Here is an 8,530-nt window from a genome sequence, read left to right as displayed (position 1 = left end):
TGTTATTGTTTTGTTTTTGATGTTTGTTTGAAAGACATGAACTCCGCACCCAGATACTGTAATCCATCATTGAGATACCAGTGTCTTGGTGTACCTAAGCAGACAGATGCGATGAGCTGGTCTCCCACTGGACAGTCTGTTCTAAATTCAGTCATTAGTAAATAAAGGAGTCATGAAGGGTTTTTCCACAAACATCTTGGCCCAGGTAAAGCCTGCTCCTTGTCAAACCGAACCACAAAATTACACAAACCATCTCATCTTGCTCAATTGCCTTTATTGTATCTACTCTTGAATTGGTTGGAACTAACATATAATTGTCAAGGACCGAGCTTTTGAATGCCCGTGACTGATTTAGAATCCAGGATACCTTCTTGGACTTCAGGTTTCTTAGGTGCATATAAATTCTTTTACTTGACATTTTGTAGGGGAATTTTACAACACCCCAGGAGATGTTGGGAGACACCCTGGAGTAGCAGTTGTCAACCTGTGGGTGGTGACCCACAAACAGGGTCGCCCGATTCATATCAGTAGCAAAATTACAGTGATGAAGTAGCAATGGAAATGATTTTATGGTTGGGGGGGGTCACCACCAACATGAGGAACTGCATGAAAGGGTTGTGGCATTAAGAATGTTGAGAACCACTGCCCTGGAGGATCCCAAATACAAGATGAGATGTTACTGCTCTGAATGACGGAGAATATTATTGCTGTTCCAGGCAGCTAAGGGGAGCTCTAAAATGTTTTCACTTCAACTCCCAGTCGAATCCTGAGTTTGTCTTCTGTCCTATTAAATCTTATTTCTCAAAATATACTTTCCCTCCCCTAATTTTTATGTGTATGCAAATAATTCCTCCTATATATGTGTCAGAATTTATATTTCCTGTGAGCTACACTGTAAGCCAGTTGTGAAGTAAGTTATAAGAAAAGACATGGGCCAAAATCCATCATTTCCAGGAAGCCATGGGGTACGTAAAACTTGGGAATGGTCTTTGGGAAAACATAGCACTGGAAATCCAAGAAGATGGTTCCGTTGGGAATGGAGAAAGTCATCGCTGAGTTGTATAAATAACTGAGGACTTGGAGGGGTGGGTAACCTTCAAGCAAAACTACTGAGATGAAGTGCTCTCTGCATGGGAAAATCCCACTTCTTCTCACAGCCTAAAGTTTTATTTCCCATGCCTTCCATTCCGTACTCTGTCACTTCTGTTTTTTATTCCACCTTTCGAAATTCTATACTTTTTACTGTTGATGAAGAGAAATATTTAGGGAACAACCAGTACCTTATATGAATTTCAACATTAGGTAAATGAAGTCATTTATACTGAAATACTTGATATTATTTGGTTTCATTTGTGGTTGAATCCAAAGTAATGTTTAGCAAATTAAAAGTGCAACTTTGTCTTCCACCTCTAGCAAGAGTCGAAGGTTTTACCCATTCCAAAAAAGGTGGGGAAAGGTTGTCCTCTGCCATAAATACAAGTGGACAAAGAGAACACTTGGTTTTTCATTGCATTACTGTAAAGTATTTCCCCATTTCTGGAGACCATGCTCTCAACAACAAATTAGTCCATGGATTCACAGCCTCTTGTTCTTGTTTCTTCTTTGTGTAACGTTCTGCAAGCCCCCCAAAACATCTGGAAGGCTCTATTGACAGCCTTTCTCAAAACTTCTAAAAACCAAGCCCAAGCCTAAGATCTTGCAGCGCAATTTCCTTTCTTTTATCCAGGACCGAAAATAAAGCCTTTAAAAATCTTAAGCAAAAACAAAACAAAACCCCAAAAATAGTGTAATAAAAATTGAAGCAATATTAGGCAAAAAGTAAATATAAAATAAGTTCTTGAAAAAGCATGATCTTTCCCTTGATAGGATTACTGTGATCCTCTGTAAAATGATTCAAATGCGGGTTTGTGTCTATGTCCCAGCTTTACTGATATCTTTCCAGTTGCCATTCCGTCAGCAGACCTTCTGTGTTAGAATAGACGTGTATGACATAGGTTTTCTAGTGGCGGATCTTACTGAAGTCTATTGCCACACCATTCTTCCAACGTCCTCTGGGTGCACTCAAACGACTAAGCACATGCATAGACCAGCTGGAGGATAAGTGAGCACTGTGCTGCAGACGCTGTGTGACCTTGCAGTTGAGCGTTTTTCAGGTGCTCAATGCCCCTAGATGTAAAGACTGACCCCAAATATCATAGAGGCCGTGTGTGTACATGGACTTGTTTATACGAAGATAGCCACACACAGTTCATTGTTATATCTTAAAATACGTTCATTTTCCTTGTCTTCAGCACTGAACTGAAGCACTTAACCCTGGGTGTATCCGTAGGGACACTCCGCAGTCCTAGGAATCTAGGCTAAACGGGCCCCAAGTCACTCCCCTTGCCTTCATCACAAAAAGGAGAAATCTAAACAGTGGAGCGTAAGGAGATGGAGTCATCTCTACCCACCCCAGGGCCGGTTTCTTAGCCAAGCCTTTGCCCTTTTCCACGTGGCAAGTATTACACTTAAGGCAGATAGGCCTGCAGTGCTTGCTGCTGTCTCATCTCCCCACCCCGCCCCGCCCTCCTGCCCTTCTCCCTGGGAAACAGGGCCTGTTTTCCAGGTAGTCATGGTGTGCACAGGTATGCTTGCACAGGCCACTTTCTTTTTGTTTATGTCCTCCACCATTCTGTTTGCTGCTTCCCCTCGGAAGAGAAGTCAGCAACAGTTGGCCACCTTACCAGGTAGGCATGTTCCTAAAAGGGAAGCCAGGGCTGTTTTTCAGCTCACCAACACAGGGCTGCGGGGGTTTCTGGCACACCTACACACCCCCCACTGTAAACTACATCAGCTCTGGGCCATCTTCCCACCTGTGACTGTGCAAGGTGTCTACAGGCATACAGACACTGAGAATGAGCTGAAGGGCAAGCTGCTTGGAACTGGCAAGGTTAGCTACACTGGAAAGAAGAGCCGTTTTTATTTGGGAGGAGGAGCTTGCACCATCTGGGCTCCGGAAAGGTCCTGTCCCTAGCTCTCCCGAATGAGCACACTGAGAAACCGTGTATGTTCTTGTTGCTGACCCTCCCTCAGCTGTGGGCCACCAGCTCTCTGCAATCTGGGAGGAACACTGTCAAAGCTGGCGGGTAAACTTACCCATTGAGCATATTATGCATGCTAATATATATGCTTTTGAACATTTTATTATTATCCCCCAATTTGCTACTTTCTTAGGAACTGTTGAAAAAAAAAATCCACTGCTTGGTGATAGTCAAGATAGAGAAAGAGTTCTTGCTCCGCGTCTCTCTAAACTATAACCAGAGGGCCGTTGCCTGTGAGGTCGAACACCATTTGTTTGCTCCTTGAGCGTCAGCTGGGTCCATGTGCCTTTCTAAGGCCCTTTAGCACATTGTTACTGTTTCACAGCAGCAAGGAGACCTGTAAGCCCATGTTCTGGATCCATCTCTGTTGGTTGCAAAATCAGGGCCAGATGTGCCTGCATTGCAAAGGCTTTTCAACTGTCATTTTTAGCATATCTCTGGATCAAGATTTGGAAATCTGTCCTCTTTTAACCCTAGGCCGAATTTTTTTTTGTAGCCAAGTTTTTGCAACTCATTATATTTGGTATCTTTATGCAGACTGTTAGATACGAATTACATGGTGATGATCATTCTTATTTTTATAGCCTGAGGAAGAGAATCCTCCTCTATGCCCTCCCCCCCACCCCTATCCCACCCCCATTGGTGGAATGGTGTTTTGAGTAGATCAATACCACTTAAAAAACAACAACACCTTTTATTGTGATTTCAGTGAAGGGTTACGGCTCACTTTGGTTTTCCATGTAACAATTCATTCACATTTTGTGACATCAGTTGCCATCCCCACAATGTCCCAGAGCTCTTCCCCCTTCTCCCCTGTGCTTACCATCTCCGGTGTCCTTACCTGTGCCTTCCTGCCTCAGGAGCTCCATCCCTAGGTCATACCCAGCTCCGTACCTTGATCGCCTGGTTGATTGTCCTAAGGTGTGAATGCTTCCTTATTATTGACCCTGTAGTCCTGTCTATTCTTTGGCTGAAATAATAGGGGGTGAGTTCAGTTTCAGGCTCAAAGAGTGACCAAGAGCCCTAGTCCTGGGGTATACTGCCGTTGTATATACAATGTTGTTACAGAGCGGGACATATGATACTTTCTTTAGAGCATGCTTTCCAAAGTATTCCTTTCTATTGTCCGCATGTATTGAAGTATTTTATGCAAACAATCTGTCCATGCTCCAGAATGAAGAGACATAGAAGATGGTAGTAGGTATGGTCTAGAAGTTGTCCAAAGCTTGTGTATTTGCAGTGTCTACGTCCCTACCTTTTAAACCTTTCTGCCTGTGCTCTCCCTCGCACAGTGGTTTTGGGGGAGTAGAAGGCTTTCAAAAGCTCCATCTGTAAATGAAATTAGCCCACACCTGCCCCAGCCAGGCAGGACCACGCTGCCGCGGTGGCCTCTGCTGCCTTAAACAAATCCACACTCCTCCGTAGTTCAAACCAGAGGCAAGCGGCCAAGTCTGATCCACAGCTGAGAGTTAGAACTTGTTTTTCTGTCACCTTTCCAAGCATGTCTCTCTCCTCTGGTAAAGTTTCATTGCCTCAACATTTTGAGGGGAAGGAGCACGAGGAAAGAAACTTCAGGTCGTTAGCACTGGTTTTCTTGGTTGTTGGCTTCGCTTCATGCTAACCCAGTAGTTTCTGCCTGTGCGGAATGCGCCATGTGAGAAGCGCTGCCTACAGTGTTGGACAATGCGAAGTGCTTCCTGGCCCATTTTGTCTGTATTTGTTTTGACTGCAGCAGAACTTGCTCTTCCACTGTTGCGAATTCTGTGTTGTTGTGGGTGGGTTAACTTGAGGACTCTACCCTGCTGCTTCTCAGTAAGTGGTAACTAGCAAGAATTTAGGTACAGCTACGGTAGCCGTTTAATCGGACCACCGGGCAGGAAAAACCACGGTGCTGTTGAGTCTAGAAGGAACTTCAGGTGAAACTGGTTCTGCGAGGAGAGGCGCTCTTTCTGCTCTAGTTAGCTGCTTATTGTAAGACTCGGTGCCCAAGGAAGGGTTAGCTAACTCTGGTGAGGTGTTCTCGTGCTGGCACACATGATCTGTACTCTGACTAGGACTGATCTGATGGCATTTGGGCACCAACCTCCCTTCTACTCTGCATGCACTCCTGAAATGGATGGAGGTGAGGGTTTAATCTTCCCATGGAACGGGGCCTGTGTGCATTTGCACATGTATGGGCCTCTGTGGTGTTGGCAGGTCCCCTCTCTCTTCTTAAGGATTGTTTTGTAGCATTCCAGTCAACTGGCTTTCTGAAATGCTTGTTCACCACCTGTGACTGCCTCACTCTTGAGTTTCTAAGACCCTTTTATTATTTTATGATCAGTATTAGTATTATTTTAAAGCTGTGACAACTTGAAACAACCTGCAGTGGCAGAGTGTGAGTGAGGGTGCTGTGAAGACCTTCAAGCCCTTGTACTTTTTTGCCCCTCCCAAAGTTGAAAAGTGATCAAAGAGGCTGTGATTTCCTAATCCCCTTCACTTGGGCAACAGCTGTGCTGAGCTTTGGCCCAGAGCATTTGTCCAAGGTCCCCTGGAGTCAGGCTCTGTGGCCCTCAGCCGCCCCCCTGCCTGCAGTCCCCACCAAGCGGGGTGGGGGTGGGGATGCGGCGCTGAGACTTGCTAGGGCAGATTCCTGCCCCTAGAGTTACTGCCTCTGGGCCTGGCTCTTGCCTTTCAAAATATTTTTAGCCTCTGGCCTGAAGCACTGGTGGCAGCCTAGGCCTGTAGTACTGTCCACACATGCCTCCGTTCACGTCTAGAATCCCAGTGCATTCCTCCTCCTAGTGCAACAAACACACAAGCCGGCGGCAGAGATGTTCCCTCCGGAGCGTGCGGAGCGGCTGAGACAGACGGTGTGGCCTTGGCCGCTGCTTCTCCTTCAGCTCAGCTTTGCTGTGCTCCACAAAAGGAAGCTGGCCAGGTGCCCGCCTGCTGAGCCTGTTTGTGCTTCCGGCTTTCTTATTTTACGTGTATAGGCGTTGTTCTTGGGAAGTTTGTGTTTCTGTGCCTGCCCTTCTCTGGGTCTACTTTCCCTTTCACTCTCCAGGCCCTGCCCAGCCATCGCGCTTCACGTTCTTCCCTGGACCACCCTCGCAGCCCTCAGTGTGGCTGTCCTTCCCCTGCTGGTTTGGTTTCGGCTTTCTCCTTCTGCTGCCAGGTTCCTCTCCAGTACCAAGGCAGCCCGGCTCCTGCATGCATTCCCCAAGGCAACATTGAACAACAAATCTGATCCAGTCCCTGCCCGTGCAACGCTGGAAGCCCTCCTAGTCGGGCGTTCTATGGAAGTGACCCAAGGGTGATGGTGTCACTGTGTCTTCAGTTCTGTGTGCAGAGTAGAACTGTAATTGCAGAAGGTTTGCTGAGCCTGTGACCTTTCGGAAACAGCTCCCCAGACTTGTGTTCCCAGGCACCTGTGGGTGGATTTTCGGCTGGTAGCCCAGCATTGAATCATTGTGCACCCAGGAAGTCCAACAAGAGGATAGAGGCATCTATTCTGATCTCTTTGGAAGACAGTAGCGTAGTGTGTTAGTTAGTCTCCTTCTGCCTGTGACAAGAGTCTAGAGAAAACTTTTTCATGGGCTGCCGTCCTCTTAAACATGTGTGCTGCCTTAGTAGCTTGTCTTGGCCCAAGGAAATGATTTAACAAAACTTACTCTGTTGGTGTTGAGCTCGGCATTCCTGTAGGTAGATATTTACTATATAGGCTGAATAGGGATTGTAAACTTACATTCCAGTTCATTGAGCTCACAGCTTCTTGGCAGAATTTTCTCCTGTTTTTTGAGGGTGGGTTTGTTTGTTGTAGATCATCAGTGACATCCACCGCTTATCTATCAGTTTGTCATCTTGTAGTGACCTGGTCATTGCTATGATCAAATAATTCCCAACTGAACTTCTTACATATATATGTATACACAAACACACTCTTGTGTTTGGCATGAAATTGTTCAGACAGAGTTATTCTACATGAATATGCTTTTTCTTTCCCAAAAGGAGGAACACCACGTATTGTTCCCAATCTTGTGTAGCCCAGCAATGGTGTTGCCTCCCTGGGGGCCTGCTTGGGGTAGCTCTGCCCCCCAACATGCTTCCTCTGGTAACCCTCAAAAAGTGGGGTGAGGTGGGACCAGGCAAGAGGCTTGCAGGAAATTGCCTACAGGAGCCAGTGGTAATGATTACACAATTCATTTTGATATATTTTACCATTGATTTGTATGATATGTTAATGATATTTCAATAAAATGGTTTTTAAAGGCTACAATAAAGCAGGAAAAGCCAAAAAAAGATGAAAAATTGGACAAAACTACCTACAGATTGAATCAAATACCATAGTATATATTTCTACAACTTGCTTTTGATCTTTCAACTTATATTTTTGAGACATGCCTATATTGATATGTATGCTTTTTGTTTCTGTAGAATAGTTCATTGTATGACTTGTACCAATAACTCACTTTTTGTCAGTTTGTGTTGTGTTGTTACCCATTACAATCTTACGTATTCAAGTTTTCACAATGTTCATTTAAGTAGTGCTGCAATGTGTGTGTATACACCTGTATATATGTATGTATGCATACATACAGTAAATATTGGACTTCTTAGAGATGTGGAGCAAGCATCTTTTTCACCCCTTTATTTGTTCTTGTTGGAATGTTTTGTTCACTTGTAAAGGACTAATTTAGAAAATGTAGGAGGGATTTCAAAGATTTGTTTAACAATACCTCTAACTTTTAATTCCATTTTCCCATCAACGTTTTCAAGCCCATAATGCCACCTATAAGGATCCCTGGTAGCACTGTGGGCAAGGCTGCTGGACCTCTGCAAGCCTCTAACAGTCAGTGTTTCAAACTCACTTGCACACTTCTTGGTAGAGGAAGACGAGGTTGTGTGCTCGCATCAGGATTCCCAGTGGTACAGATGCTAAATACAACTCTAACTAGGGTCTTCATGAGTCGAAATCAACCTGATGGCAGCTGCTTTGGTTTGGTTTGGTGATTTATGCCATGTCTGTGTAAGACTGAAAATGCCCTGAGCACAGTGCTTGCTGATTCTTACACAGTCTCTTTTTGTTTATTTGTTTACCTTATCATTGTACCCAGTCGATGTGATAAAATAGACATACGAAGCTAGTTATACGAGATGAAAGTCACTTTGGCTTCCTTGATGCAAGAGGACTTTTAACCAGGTAGTTATAAACATTCCTCTGTTCCAGCCAGGTTTCTGTGGCTAGTTCAGTGTAGTTTTGCTGACCCTTCGTAAGCTGAACGATGAGGCCCTTGATCCATCGGTCCAGTACTGGCATTGAAGAATTCCAGTAAGGTCCTGCACTTGCAGTGCCAAGTGGCCTGATTGAACACCGGTAAATGTTTCTTCCAAACTGCGATAAGCACAAATAGTGAAGTGCACCACCTTCGGGGAATTCTGCTCGTTTAAAAAACCTATGCTCAGCAATT

At 44.9% G+C, this 8,530-nt stretch overlaps 1 protein-coding gene across 1 annotated transcript in view; it reads left to right on the top strand.

Annotated features, from left to right (window-relative positions):
* The window catches only part of RGMB (repulsive guidance molecule BMP co-receptor b), a 24,348-nt gene that overhangs the window by 10,681 nt on the left and 5,137 nt on the right, over positions 1 to 8,530 (top strand). The window lies entirely within an intron of this gene.

This window comes from Echinops telfairi, unplaced genomic scaffold, assembly GCF_000313985.2.
Source record: "Echinops telfairi isolate 266 unplaced genomic scaffold, ASM31398v2 ScPeMD7_7469;HRSCAF=8507_1, whole genome shotgun sequence".
Classification (NCBI taxonomy): domain Eukaryota; kingdom Metazoa; phylum Chordata; class Mammalia; order Afrosoricida; family Tenrecidae; genus Echinops; species Echinops telfairi.
This window is presented reverse-complemented; position numbering and strand designations above follow the sequence as displayed.